This window comes from Balaenoptera acutorostrata, chromosome 3 (genome assembly GCF_949987535.1).
Source record: "Balaenoptera acutorostrata chromosome 3, mBalAcu1.1, whole genome shotgun sequence".
In the NCBI taxonomy this organism is placed as follows: domain Eukaryota; kingdom Metazoa; phylum Chordata; class Mammalia; order Artiodactyla; family Balaenopteridae; genus Balaenoptera; species Balaenoptera acutorostrata.
This window is the reverse complement of record NC_080066.1, coordinates 68,173,549-68,189,144: the sequence shown is the minus strand read 5'-3', so window position 1 is coordinate 68,189,144 and position 15,596 is coordinate 68,173,549. Positions and strand designations below refer to the sequence as shown.

Below are 15,596 nucleotides of genomic sequence, written 5' to 3'. Positions count from 1 at the left end.
GTAATCAAATGTCATGTGTACATACACAAACACCACTAATGGTATCACCTGTGGAAAGTTAGACCAGCGGCTGAGGAGGGAGGGATACTCGTCTCCTTGTCTACTCTCTTGTGCTATTTCAGTTTTCACTGCGTGCGTGACTTGCTTTTATTAAAAGGAAATGGAATCATTTTGGATCCTCCTTAAGCAAGGAGGAACGTATCCTGTATATTCGTAACTTCAGATCGCCACATCCTTGCTTTCTCCTCTCCCTTGGGTTTGCAAAAGGCCCTCTAGGGACTTAGCAGTCTAAAAAGGGGGTTGTGCAGCCTCTAGTTGCCATGGTAGCTGTTGCTCCTGGTGACACAAGATGCAGGCCTGGCCCTCCCAGCCCTGTGAGCAGGGGGCTTGGAACCCCCACACCACCCTGGGTACCGGATGTTAAAAAAGATGTCTCTATCAGTGCTAGCGTGGGATGAGTCGGTTGTGTGATTTCAGGAAGACACTGTGTTCAGTGGTCTGCACTGCATGGTGTACGCTTTCTAAAGACAAATGTTCTTTACCTAAAAACATCTTTACAACTACCTCGGAGCACCAAGCCCCATTCTCCTCCCCGCTGGGATAATCTGGTTTAACTGCCTCTACTGGTTTCTAAACACAGAGTCTGGTTTAGCGGTTGTCTTGGGGGCAGCCCATTCTCACACCAGGGTCCCCTCCCAGCCCATTCAGCTTCCTCTCTCAGACCGGGAAACAGGGAGAATTGTTTATTGCTTCTTAAGGGGCTGGAGAACCCTTATTGACCACAAGAAGAAAATCGAGCTACCTTCCAGTGGGTGGGGCTCATGTCAAGACAGCTTTTGTTCTTTTCTGGTGAGTCAACAAGAGCAATAAATGACATAAATTAATTTCTTAATAAACTATTGTGATACATTAAATTCCCAATAGGTTCTTCTGCTTCAGTTCAAGTGTGTGTTGATAGAATAAAAGTAAAATGCAGTGAGAACTAGAGGAGAGAAGTAAATTAGCTCTCTTGGGGAGGAGTGGGCTGGGGAAGGGAATTTTTGTGGTGGCCCTTGAAGGGTGGGTAGGAGTTCACCAGGTGAAGAAATGAGAAGGCGAGCTATCATATGCTTGGTGCTAAAACCAGGGGCCTGACTCTGACCAGAGATTTTCAGAAATATACCATGCTTCCATGGCCCCGACCCGTCTCCATCTCCAGGACTGAAGGCATATGTTCAGGTGAACTCAGAGCCTGGAGAGAGGCGATGCTGTCTTGTCAGCTGGCCAGGACATGTTCAGTCCAGATGGAGCCTGTAATACGCCGATGTGGACCGAATTGCCAGATACTCCACTTCTCTTGTGGAACCAGTGTCCTGGGAACAGGCCGGGGCTGCTGCCCTAAAGTAAGGCCTTACCATTCATGCTGTGATTTCTGTGGGTGCAGACTAGACAGGGTTAAAAGACTGGGGAGAAAAGAAAGGCAAGGCAAGGTGGAGAAAGCAGGAAAGGCCAGGCAAGTTTGTTTTGGTGAAGGTCTCAGGCCACGACTCACAGTGGGAACATGATTCACAGACATCCTCCAAGGCCTGATTATTCGAGGCTCACGTTTACTTCCTCTGGGACTCCCAAAGCCTGATGGTTCTTGGCACCTCTCAAAAACAAAAGGCAAAAATAATATTTTAATTTTCTCCAACAGAAAGTCTGTGTTATAGCTACTAGCCTTATTCCAAGAACCAATTCTTAGGAAATTGGATTAGGACATAAATTTACAGAGTTCCTGGATCAGCCCAGGATTCTTTTTCCACTTACGCCACATGTGCTCCACCCTGCCTTCTTCCTCTTTGCGTCTGAGATGCAGAGCCCAGCCTTGGGTTTTGCAGTCACCCCCTCAGTGTGGAGGCTGGTGGAAAGAGCCGCATTAGGGAACCAGGGCTCTAGTCCCAACTCCACCAACTCCTGAGATACCGCCAGGAGACCACATCCACTCCATGGGCCTCAGCTTCCCCATCTAGAAAGGAAAGGTTGCACTAGATCTTTCACAGAAAAAAATCTGCATACCCATTTTTTACGGAGGGGAGTCAGTTAAAATTTTACCCACATAACTGAAAATTAAAGTGTTTGGAAGCCACTGGAATAAATCATCTTCAAGGCTGTACCCAGACCTAATTTCTGTAAGTCTCTAGACTTCTCCACGCTCAAAAGTGGAGGTAGAGTGGGGAGGAGGGAGGTGGATTGGCTTCAGCCAGGTCCCCGCAGCAACCCTCCCACCGTTGCCCTCTTTTTTTTTTTTCTTATTTATTTATTTATTTTTGGCTGTGTTGGGTCTTCGTTTCTGTGCGAGGGCTTTCTCTAGTTGCGGCGAGCGGGGGCCAGTCTTCGTCGCGGTGTGCGGGCCTCTCACTGTCGCGGCCTCTCTTGTTGCGGAGCACAGGCTCCAAACGCACAGGCTCAGTAGTTGTGGCTCACGGGCCCAGCTGCTCCGTGGCATGTGGGATCTTCCCAGACCAGGGCTCGAACCCGTGTCCCCTGCATTGGCAGGCGGATTCTTAACCACTGCGCCACCAAGGAAGCCCCCGTTGCCCTCTTTTAATAAAGGAGTGTGTGTCACACATGTCACCTGTCTCCTGGGCTGAATGGTGGTGGCACTGGCAGCGGGCTCTTGCTGCACATGTTTCTGATGGCTGGAGCAGTGAGGGGGTCTCCTGTGCTAAGGATGCAGAAGGGGGTGGGAGGGGAGTGGCGTGGCTGAGGAGGAGAGGCTCTTGCCCAGCCGCCAAACCCTTCCCTACCCTCTCTGGAGAACAGACCACTCCAGAAAGGAGAAGGGAAGGGGCCTGAGATAATGTATCCAGTATGACCCACTGGAGTGTGTACTTGCGGTGTCTCAGTGGAGTCACACAGCCTCATGGGGGTAAGTCTGAGCGTTACTGAGTCCAAGCTCATACCGCTCGCTGCACGACAGGCCAGTCAATCGAGAGGCGAGGCGTTGGGGTAAGGAACAGCGATTTTATTCAGAAAGCCAGCAAACAAGAAGACAGTGGACTCATGTCCCAAGGTTTGGACACTAGTTCCTTTTATAGAACAAAGAGGGGGAGGTGAGGAGGTAAAGTAAAAAGAAGGCGATCGGTTGTTGGAAATATTTCCTGGTTCCGGCCAGACTCCAGAGGGGATGTGTTAATTTCTTCCTTCCTGCAGCCATTCACAGGTGGGCCTGTTGGTGGTGGTGGGGGTTTCCTGTGAGCTAAACAAAGGTATTTTAACTTAACACTCAGGCATGGGAGGCAGGGTTCCTGGAGAATGGGCCATTATGTATACTTTAAGCTTTAGGCAACATCCCTTTAGTGATTAACTTGCAGCAGAAGGAATACAGTACAAAGGTTAAAGTGAAAGCACCATCCCAATATGGAGTCAGATTTGTTCTTCCCTGTTTCAGGAGCAGTCCCTTTCTACAGGTAAGCAAAGTGAGGAAGAGGGAGAGGAAGCACACTGGCCTCAGGCAACAAGTGGTGAGCCCAAAGTGCTGATTCTGGGGGCGGTGGGGTGGGCAGGACCATCAGGGCCATGACCCCTGGGTAGGCAGGTGGGGCCACATGAACTCACCTATTTCTGCTTCAAGAAGACTAGTCAGGATTCTTTTTCTGGGACTTGGGAAACAAAGCAGGTGGTTGAGAATGATCAAAACGGCCTTCTGAATGAGTGAAAATGAACTGAGTGTCTCTGCTGGGTCAGGTGCTTCTTCATGGGGTGTTTCATTGAATCCTCACAACCATGTGCTTTGGTATTCGGGGCAGACACCCCTCACCCCCCACAGAGACCTCAGAGAGGGTGAGGCGGCTGCCAGGGAGGGCAGAGCTCCAGCCAAGGCCAGCCCCTCTCACTCACAGGTCTTGTTCCCATCAGGAGGCCCGCTGGCCACACTTGCCAAACAGCTGATTGTCCCACGTGAGTTCCATGCGTACAGTCAGCCCCTCCCTCCTGTCCCTGACCCAGTGCTGGGTACGGAGGAGATGCTCAGAACCAGAGCATGAGTGTTTTCCAGCCTATTTTGAAGTATTTGAAGCCACTGTTGTGAACTGCTCTCCCCCACCCCTCTTTCCTCCTGTGTGCTCCTGTGTGCCAGAAAGGCTTCCAACAGCTAAAGGGAAAACAAGTCTTTCCCTTTAGCAGGAAACTATACCTCAGTGGGGTCCTAGGAAAGGAGCACTGTGCTGGGAGTCTAGTACTGGAGCAACCACAAGCCCACTGCATGCTTCAGTTTCCCCATCTATGCCATGAGGGTGCCTTTGGTGAGCCTTAAGCCCTCTTCAGGGCCCATGACCCCTGACGCTTTATGGGTGGAGCTTCCAATCTCTCCCAGGAGCAAGGCCCAGAAGGAATCCCTTTCTAGGTTTGCCATCCAGAGGCAGCCACACAGAGATCCCATCTCTGTGGTCCTTGCTGCTTTTCTACTTAAAAATAGTCCTCACTCAGCTTTGACTAGATCAAAGGGACACACTGCTGGAACTTGCTGGCCAGAGGCTGTCACTGTTAACTCTTGCCCGCTGGTTACAGGTGGATTATAGCAAGTCCTGTGGGGACATAAAGAAGAAATAAGGAATATAAGTTCTGTGAGGGCAGGAACCATTGATCGTCTATTTATCTCTTGGATGGCATAGAATATTTCTATGCCATAAAGAAGAAATGAGGAATATAAGTTCTGTGAGGGCAGGAACCATTGATCATCTATTTATCTCTTGGATGGCATAGAATATTTCTTGAAGGAATGTTTGAATGAAATAGTGAATGAGCAGAGGTGATTCCTACCTAGAGCTGATAGGCTTGTTGGGGAGAGAAGAGATATATACACAAAAAGTTAAATAATGATCTAAGGACCGAGTTACCATGCAAAGCAATGGTATGACATGTTGCAAGACAGCATTTGTGGTGCAGGAACACAGTGTAACTAATTCTGGGCTGAGGAGAGCAGGAAGAGCCTCCAGAAGAAGTTGGACTTTGGGCTGGACCTTGAGGGATGAGTCCGGTTTGAGGGGTGTGGAGCCCCCAGATGCTTGCCCTGAAGAGGCAGTTCCTGCAAAGCTTCCGTGTTGGAAATGAGCAAAACATGCTCAAGCTCTCCAACAGAGGATGTGTCTCTGCTATGGAGAGAAGGGAGACTGGACAGGACTGGCGGGGCTCAGAGTGTTCTGGCCCAGGCTCTGCCCCTCAGTTTGTCTGTCTGACAGATGGAGGTCAGAATGTCTACCCCCCTGGGATCTTGTTGGGATTTCCTGGGATGTGTTTGCACAAGCATTTTGCGGTCTGAGCAATGTTTTGCAAATACTCACTGTAATCCCAAGATGAAACCTGTTGCTCAAGGCAGGCACAGTGTTTGCTCTCTCTGTGTTTTCCTCAAGCTGAGGGACGGCGACTCAAGGCCCAGGAAACAAACACTGACCAAATCAGTAACCGTTTATGGAGCTGCTACTGTGGGTGGAGCCCCACAGGGGATACAAGAGGAGGAAGATGGGTCCCAGCCATCGAGGGCTTAAAAAGGAGATAAGAAAAGCGGGTGAAAACTTAATATCCCCTGAGATTTTGTGTATCAGTTGAAAATGATAATAGAACTTGCTGGAATGATATTAGGTCAACTTAACTGCCCTGTTTTCCATGAGAAGGTCATTTCAACCCCAAAGGTGTGAGACTGGGGTGGGGTGATAGGCCATATTCCATCTCATTAGCATGAGCCCTAGTGACATCAGCAGGAAAACAGAGCCTCTGCTTACTTTTCTTGGCCCCAGGGAACAGCTCCTTGTGAGCCTCTCTCCCAGACACAAGGTGCATAATGTGGGTGGGTCAACTTTGATGGTTCTAAAAATGTATACCCCTGTGTCTGCTCTTACACTGTGTGCCAAGGCAGGGAGAACAGGAGAAAATCTCCATTGAGCAGAGGAGGGACTGTATCCTGAACAGGGGAGGTGACTTTCCCAGGCCAGACAGTGAGTTAGCCTGGGCACAGAAACCCCCTCTCCTGATTAACGCCTGGAGCTGCTTCGGTCCCTGCTGACCCTGCTTAGAACTGGAGTTGGGCATTGGGAATGGTTGACTGGAGTGGGGAGATTCCTCTGTGGGATGCTGATGTGGCTAGTCTACTACAGTCATTCACTAAATATCGATTGAGTAACTATTATAATCCAGGCACTGGATTATAGTGTGCTATATACTAGTGCTCTAGTGTTGAGATTCATTCGAGAATAAAACAGACACAAGTCCCCGCCCTCATGGAGCTTACATTCTAGTGGGAGAGGAGGCAGACGAAAAACAATAAGGAAGCACATTATATAGCACATTAGAAGATGATACGTGCTGTGGAAAGAAGGGAGTAGAGCCGGATAATGGGGATCAGTAGTTTGGGGTGGGTGAGAGCCATCTTTAAGACAGGGTGCTCAGGGTAGACTTCATTAAGAAGGTGTGAGATGAGCAAAAGCTTGAAGGAGGGGAGGGAGTTAGCCAGGTAGATCTCTGGAAGAAGAATATTCCAGGCAGAGGGAATGGTCAGTGCAAAGGCCCTGGGGCAGAAGTGTGCCCGGTATGTTCAAGAAATACTGAGGAGGCCAGTGTGGCTGGAGCTGAGTGAGCAAGGGGAGAGCCCAAGATGAGGGCACACAGGTCATGGGGCCATGTCATGGGGAGGAATATGGAGGGCTTTGTAGTTATTCTCAGTGGGATGAGAAACCATCTAAAGGTTTTAAGCAGGGGAGTGACTCATCTAATTTACATTTGAACAGCATCTCCAGGGCAGCTGAATAGAGAACAGACTATAAGGGGATGAGGGTGGAACAGGGGGTGAGTTAGGAGGCTGTCCAGGTGAGCGGTGATGGTCCCTCTGGCTTGGGTGGGACCTGCGGAGGGGCAGTCAGAGTCTATATCTATTTCCAATGTAGAAGTAGAAGCAGCAAGATTTGCTTGTGGGTTGGATGTCAGACATGTGGAAAAGAAAGGAATAGATGAGTACTCCATAGTTCTGAGGTGAATGGGGAAGGGGTCATTTACTGAGATGGGAACAGTGGGTGGCTCAGAGTTAGGGATACCGTGAGTCCAGTTTTGGACGTGTTAAGTTTGAGATGCATATTGACATCCAAGTGGAGATGTTAACTGGCCTTTGGAATTACTGGACCACAGTTCAGGGCCAAGGTTGGGGATGGAGACATGCACTTGTTGATGAGCTAGTTGACAAGGAATTTAGTTTAGATAGAAAAGATAGGCTGAGCCCAACTTATAAAGGCCAGATAAAAGAACAGGATCTATCCATAAGTCAGGACACTGAGAAGGAGACAGTGAGTTAGAAGGAAACCAGGAGAGGGTGGGATTCTGGAAGTCAAGAGAAGACAGAAGTTCAAGAAAGAAAGAGAATTCACCTTCGTCAAACACTGCTAAGGGCTGAGAATGACCCCTTGGCTTGGCCATGAGGACATTGTTGTTCATCTTATTAAGAAAGGTTTCCTTGGGCGATAGAAGTCCGATTGGAGTGGGTTCCAAAAAAAAAAGGGAAATGACGAAGTGGAAACTGAATATAAGCAACTCTTTCAGAAGGTTTTGCTATTAAGGAGAAACTGGGCAATAGCTAGAGGAAAGAGAAGAGGAAAATGATGCAGAAAGCAAGGAGATAATTGCAGGTCACAATCCTTGAGTGGGTGAGGGGATGAGGACTCCAGGGCACAGGGGGCGAGGCAGCCGCAGGGAAGAGCACATGGAGGTGAGCCATCGTTTTCCCTATGGCTTGTCCACATCTCAGCTGCCTTTCCGGACTCATCCTGGCAGAGGAAAGTGGCCGTAGCAGTGTTCCCACCCTACAGCAAGCAGAGCAAATCCATGGGCTACAGACTCAGGTCTTAAAATCAGCCCAAAGAATCAACAAATAATATGTTATAGGGCTGGAGTGAAGACATCATGCTTTTGACAAAAAAAATGTAGAAGAAAAGTGCTTTAAGCCAAAAAACAACCAGTTGGGAGTATGTCATGTAACGAAGCTCTGTGTCCCCTCTACACTAAAATATGTCCTACTTTACCCAAGAAATGAGGAAAAGAGGGTTTCGCTATTTTTCCTTCCATGATGATGTTTCACTTTGTTACTAATCAGACTAAGGCAAATAAAAATTGAAAATATCATTTTTTGCCAAATGGACAAATATTTTAAGGGATAATTCTTAGTATTCAAAAAAGTTCTGTTAAACAGGCATTTCTTAAAACGTGGGTGGGAGTGAAAAATTGGTTCAAGATCTTTGAGAAGCAGTTTGGCTATTGGCTGTAACCAAAATACTTAGGAAATTTCATACTTCTTGGGCCCAGTAATTCCTCTTTTGGGAATCCAGCCTAGAGAAACCATTGGAAACTTGGACAAAGATTTAATAACAAGATTTCTCAAAAACTTGTTTATGGTAATGGAATAAATATAAGAAAGTTAACTGTCCAAACATAGAAGACTAGTTTACAACATTTTGACACATTCATATTTAATAATATGGAGAAATGTTTAACATATGTTGGTAAGTGAAAAAAAGTTACAAAATTATTCCAAGTGAATTATTCAATCCCATCTTAGGGATTGTACATCCACTCTTTAATTACATCTAGACTAAAAATTATGTATTGAATTATTTAAAATTTTAATAACCATATGTTTCTCCATATTTCTAGTTGCATTTTCTTCATACCAACTGGGCTGGTTTCATTTCTGCCCATTTTTATTTAAGTTCTTATTCTTTTTTTATGAATGTTTTTCTTTCCTTTCCTTCTTTGAGAATTCTTAATATGCTTAATGTCTATTATTTTTGCTTCTTACAAAATGAATTCCCCCTATTATTGGTTTGATTGGCTGTCTTCTTTGCAGTCATTCTTTTGAGGTCTTTTGGAATACCAGCTTGTTGACTCATCTTGAATGGTGTGTGTGTGTACGTGTGTGTGTGTGTGTGTGTGTGTGTGTGTGTGTGTTGTGTTGTGTTTGTGTTCAGCCCTTCTCTAGAAGTTCTGCGTTGCTTCCACCCAGCTTCCTGGTCCCCTCAGTTCAATATTAGCCTTACCTTGGTGGCCTGGGGCTCCCATCCAGGGAGAGCTGAGGATACCATGGGTCCAGTCACCAAGCAGCAGTTGTTGTGGCCCAGCTCTTGGCTAGGAGGCTAAGTACAAAATATAAATCACAGTCCCAGGCAATGGTCAGACACAGCTTTTTCCAGCCCTCTCCCATAAGCAGGGGCATGGCATGTTTCTGCTTCATCTCTGGTCAACAGAGATGTTTATCTTATTTGAGATCAGTTGGTCTTTTAAACTAAAAAAAATTTTTTTTATCTATCATTGCTTTGTGTGTGGTACAGATGAGGGGGCCTCAAAGAGTGAATGTAGTACCATCTTAACCAGAAGTCCCAAGTCTCAGCTTCTTACTTTTCTGACTCTGGCTTGTGGCTATGAAGAAGTGTCATTAGCATTTATGCCCACCTTTTGCTAACTGCTTCGCTTACTCTACTCCCAATTTTCCCCAGGTACTTGGGTGTCTCACATGTGCTCACGAGCCAGCCTGCTCAAATTCCACCAATCTGGTGCTCCTGGAGCTGTCTACTACCTGGCAGCCCTCCTACTGGCTGTACTGTCCTAGCACCTCCCAGTACAGGGGTGATCTCCTGGACTTCCAAACATTCAAGACCCCCGAGTCCAAACAGTACCAGAGTCTCCTGCAGTCCCTGCAAAGAATTCCCTGCATTCCCTATCTCTTTAGAGAACTCAGACCAGAGTTCAAGGGCAGAGCTGAAGAACGGACCCGTGCTTCCCTCTCCTTCTTCCCAGGTTTCACCCCCAAGCCCTCCACTTACAATGTTCTCCTCAGTGGCCCCTTTCACACAGGTGACACTGATTTCTAGGAGACAGCAGTGAGCGGTCCTGAGAGAGATCTTAGTTCCCCTGCCCAGGAATTGAACCTGGGTAGCCTGGATGAAAACCAGGAATCCAAGCCATTAGTCCACCAGGGGCTACAGGCTAGAAGCAAAGTGCCTCTGGCTCTTTCCCCCATTGAAAGCAAGAATGTTTCAAGGAGGCAAAAACTGCAAAATAGGTACAAAGTTTATTATTAGAGACACAGCCCAATGTATGGGAGAGCACACAGAGAAAGAGTTTATTTATTTGTCAGAAGCAAGGCAGAAATACACACCCAGAGAGAAAGGGTATGGCCGTCCTTCCTAATGAGGAGGCGTGCAGGAAAGAGGTGATTTAAATCACTTACATAGGACAGTTCTTCCGGGTCTTTGTTTACCTTTGGCCAATTATCTGGTTTCTTTTTCCACACCTGACCTGCCCTAGGACCCTCCCCAACATGCCTGCCAACTTTTTGCTAAGATGGATCCCACCGCAGAGGCCTGTGGCAGTATGTCCCACACCTATTATGGGGTGGCACCCCCTCCCTTTTTGACCCCCAAGGAGCCTTCCCACCCATGTGCAGACAGGGAAGTTTTCCTTGACCTCAGGAGTGGTCATCTTATCTCTTTACTTCAGCAGAGCTCAGCTTCTGCCACTAGCTTAGTCCTTGGAGCGTCTGGGTGAGAGCAAAGCTTCAGTTTTGCTCCACTTGACACATACCAGCTGTCCAGCCCAGGGGCCCATCTATCTCCTACCTCAAAACCAGCTCATGTGAATGAGTCCATCAAACACAACCCCCCTCTGAATCCCAGGCTGGGCTACCTTCTGCATGTGACTAGAAATAAATGCTCAACATTAGCAGTGATTTTATTTGGGTAGGTAGATTATAGTGATTTTTTAAAAATCTTTTCTAAAGTGTGTGTGTGCTTTTAGGTATTTTTCTAATTCTCTACAGTTAATGTTTACAATTTTGTAATCATGCAACAATATTATTGGGGACATTTAGGTTTCTTCCATGTCATGGCTATTGTAAATAGTGCTGCAATGAACATTGTGGTATGTGTATCTTTTTGAATTATGGTTTTCTCAGGGTATATGCCCAGGAGTGGGATTGCTGGGTTGTATGGTAGTTCCATTTTTAGTTTTTTAAGGAATCTCCATACTGTTCTCCATAGTGGCTGTATCAATTTACATTCCCACCAACAGTGAAGGAAGGTTCCCTTTTCTCCACACCCTCTCCAGCATGTATTGTTTGTAGATTTTTTGATGATGGCCATTCTGACCTGTGTGAGGTGATATCTCATTGTAGTTTTGATTTGCATTTCTCTAATAATTAGTGATGTTGAGCAGCTTTTCATGTGCTTCTTGGCCATCTGTATGTCTTCTATGGAGAAATGTCTATTTAGGTCTTCTGCCCATTTTTGGATTCGGTTGTTTGTTTTTTCAATATTGAGCTGCATGAGCTGTTTATATATTTTGGAGATTAATCCTTTGTCCGATGATTCATTTGCAAATATTTTCTCCCATTCTGAGGGTTGTCTTTTCATCTTGTTTATGGTTTCCTTTGCTGTGCAAAAGCTTTTAAGTTTCATTAGGTCCCATTTGTTTATTTTTCTTTTTATTTCCATTACTCTAGGAGGTGGATCAAAAAAGATCTTGCTGTGATTTATGTCAAAGAGTGTTCTTCCTATGTTTTCCTCTAAGAGTTTTATAGTGTCCGGTCTTACATTTAGGTCTCTAATCCATTTTGAGTTTATTTTTGTGTATGGTGTTAGCAAGTGTTCTAATTTCATTCTTTTATATGTAGCTGTCCAGTTTTCCCAGCACCACTTATTGAAGAGGCTGTCTTTTCTCCATTGTATATCCTTGCCTCCTTTGTCATAGATTAGTTGACCATAGGTGCGTGGGTTTATCTCTGGGCTTTCTATCCTGTTCCATTGATCTATATTTCTGTTTTTGTGCCAGTACCATATTGTCTTGATGACTGTAGCTTTGTAGTATAGTCTGAAGTCAGGGAGTTTGATTCCTCCAGCTCCGTTTTTTTCCCTCAAGACTGCATTGGCTATTTGGGGTCTTTTATGTCTCCATACAAATTTTAAGATTTTTTGTTCTAGTTCTGTAAAAAATGCCATTGGTAATTTGATAGAGATTGCATTGAATCTGTAGATTGCTTTGGAGAGTATAGTCATTTTCACAATTTGATTCTTCCAATCCAAGAACATGGTATATCTCTCCATCTGGTTGTATCATCTTTAATTTCTTTCATCAGTGTCTTATAGTTTTCTGCATATAGGTCTTTTGTCTCCCTAGGTAGGTTTATTCCTAGGTATTTTATTCTTTTTGTTGCAATGATAAATGGGAGTGTTTCCTTAATTTCTCTTTCAGATTTTTCATCATTAGTGTATAGGAATGCAAGAGATTTCTGTGCATGAATTTTGTATCCTGCAACTTTACCAAATTCATTGATTAGCTCTAGTAGTTTTCTGGTGGCATCTTTAGGATTTTCTATGTATAGTATCATGTCATCTGTGAACAGTGAGAGTTTTACTTCTTCTTTTCCAATTCGTATTCCTTTTATTTCTTTTCCTTCTCTGATTGCCATGGCTAGGACTTCCAAAACTATGTTGAATAATAGTGATGAGAGTGGACATCCTTGTCTTGTTCCTGATTTTAGAGGAAATGCTGTCAGTTTTTCACCATTGAGAATGATGTTTGCTGTGGGTTTGTCATATATGGCCTTTATTATGTTGAACTAGGTTCCCTCTATGCCCATTTTCTGGAGAGTTTTTTTCATAAATGGGTGTTGAATTTTGTCGAAAGCTTTTTCTACATCTATTGAGATGATCATATGGTGTTTTTTTTTTTTTTTTTTTTTTTATTTATTTATGACTGTGTTGAGTCTTCGTTTCTGTGCGAGGGCTTTCTCTAGTTGCGGCAAGTGGGGACCACTCTTCATCGCGGTGCGCGGGCCTCTCACCATCGCGGCCTCTCTTGTTGCGGAGCACAGGCTCCAGACGCGCAGGCTCAGTAATTGTGGCTCACGGGCCCAGTTGCTCCGTGGCATGTGGGATCTTCCCAGACCAGGGCTCGAACCCGTGTCCCCTGCATTGGCAGGCAGATTCTCAACCACTGCGCCACCAGGGAAGCCCGATCATATGGTTTTTATTCTTCAATTTGTTAGTATGGTGTATCACATTGATTGATTTGCGTATATTGAAGAAACCTTGCATCTCTGGGATAAATCCCACTTGATCATGGTGTATGATCCTTTTAATGTGTTGTTGGATTCTGTTTGCTAGTTTTTTGTTGAGGATTTTTACATTTATATTCATCAGTGATATTGGTCTGTAATTTTCTTTTTCTGTAGTGTCTTTGTCTGGTTTTGGTATCAGGGTGATGGTGGCCTCATAGAATGAGTTTGGGAGTTTTCCTTCCTCTGCAATTTTTTGGAAGAGTTTGAGAAGGACGGGTGTTAGCTCGTCTCTAAATGTTTGATAGAATTCACCTGTGAAGCCATCTGGTCCAGGACTTTTGTTTGTTGGAAGATTTTTAATCCCAGTTTCAATTTCATTACTTGTGATTGGTCTGTTCATATTTTCTATTTCTTCCTGGTTCAGTCTTGGAAGGTTATACCTTTCTAGGAATTTGTCCATTTCTTCCAGGTCGTCCATTTTATTGGCATAGAGTTGCTTTTAGTAGTCTCTTAGGATGCTTTATATTTCTGCGGTGTCTGTTGTAACTTCTCCTTTTTCATTTCTAATTTTATTGATTTGAGTCCTCTCCCTCTTTTTCTTGATGAGTCTGGCTAATGGTTTATCAATTTTGTTTATCTTCTCAAAGAACCAGCTTTTAGTTTTATTGATCTTTGCTATTGTTTTCTTTGTTTCTATTTCATTTATTTCTGCTCTGATCTTTAGATTTCTTTCCTTCTGCTAACTTTGGGTTCTGTTTGTTCTTCTTTCTCTAGTTCCTTTAGGTGTAACGTTAGATTGTTTGAGATTTTTCTTGTTTCTTGGGGTAGCCTTGTATAGCTATAAACTTCCCTCTTAGAACTGCTTTTGATGCATCCCATAAGTTTTGGATCGTCGTGTTTTTCTTTGTCATTTGTCTCTAGGTATGTTTTGATTTCTTTAGTGATCTCTTGGTTATTTAGTAATGTATTGTTTAGCCTCCATGTGTTTGTTTTTTCCTTTTTTTCCCTGTAATTGATTTCTAATCTCATAGCGTTGTGGTCAGAAAAGACGCTTGGTATGATTTCAATTTTCTTAAATTTACTGAGGCTTGATTTGTGACCCAAGATGTGATCTATCCTGGAGAATGTTCCGTGCACACTTGAGAAGAAAGTGTAATCTGCTGTTTTTGGTTGGAATGTCCTATAAATATCAATTAAATCTATCTGGTCTATTGTGTCATTTAAAGCTTGTGTTTCCTTATTAATTTTCTGTCTGGATGATCTGTCCATTGGTGTAAGTGAGGTGTTAAAGTCCCCTACTATTATTGTGTTACTGCTGATTTCCTCTTTTAGAGCTGTTAGCAGTTGCCTTATGTATTGAGGTGCTCCTATGTTGAGTGCATATATATTTATAATTGTTATATCTTCTTCTTGGATTGATCTCTTGATCATTACGTAGTGTCCTTCCTTGTCTCTTGTAACATTCTTTATTTTAAAGTCTATTTTATCTGAGTATTGCTACTCCAGCTTTCTTTTGATTTCCATTGGCATGGAATATCTTTTTCCATCCCCTCACTTTCAGTGTGTATGTGTCCTTAGGGCTGAAGTGGGTCTCTTGTAGACAGCATGTATATGGGTCTTGTTTTTGTATCCATTCAGCAAGCCTGTGTCTTTTGATTGGAGCATTTAATCCATTCACATTTAAGGTAATTATCGATATGTATGTTCCTATTACCATTTTCTTAATTTTGGGGGTTTGTTTTTGTAGGTCCTTTTCTTCTCTTGTGTTTCCCACTTAGAGAAGTTCCTTTAGCATTTGTTGTAGAGCTGGTTTGGTGGTGCTGAATTCTCTTAGCTTTTGCTTAGGAACACTAGACAGTACTTCAACATTACTCCTGGGGGCCATTTTAAAGAGCAAAACACCAACGAAGAGCACAAGAATGTGAAACACACAGCACTAAATAGATCGTGGGAAGGACATTTGTTTACAGTCTGAGAGCTGAGACAAGTAGGCAGATCATCGCTTTGTTTGACCTCAGCTGGGAACATGCACATCAGGAGACTCAAATGTATTCCCACTTTACCCATGTCCACAATGACTTCAAAAATGCTGCAAGTATTGATTTGAGGGTTACAAATAAATTTTAGCAAGTAGGTGAATTCACAAATGTGGAATCTGCAAATAATGAAGATTGATTGTAGCTAAATCATTTAAGGCTATATTAAACTCATGGGATACAGACAAAAGCCATTCTCACAGAGGAAATTTATAGAATAAGATGCTACAAATTCTCACTTATTGACTCAATTTTGTATTGCTGGGTCCTGATGCCACAGAAAGTGCTGTCCTCATTTCATCACTAACCTCTGTTCTGATCACAGTATAGCTAGCCCATCTGTGAGGGTTTTAGATGGCTGATGCCCTTGTGACATTGTAGGTATTCTGGACCTGGAGAGTCAAGCCTTGAGGTCTCAGTCCTGGCGTGGCTTGTACTTGAACTGTTCAGGCAGAGGGTGGAGGCTCTGGGGTGTGATGGAAAAAGCACTGGCCTCAGAGTTGAGCTCT

General features: G+C 44.4%; 1 protein-coding gene across 1 annotated transcript in view; it reads left to right on the top strand.

Annotated features, from left to right (window-relative positions):
* Positions 1 to 15,596, top strand: part of NOX5 (NADPH oxidase 5) — an 89,789-nt gene that overhangs the window by 50,865 nt on the left and 23,328 nt on the right. The gene's annotated exons all lie outside the window — the stretch shown is intronic.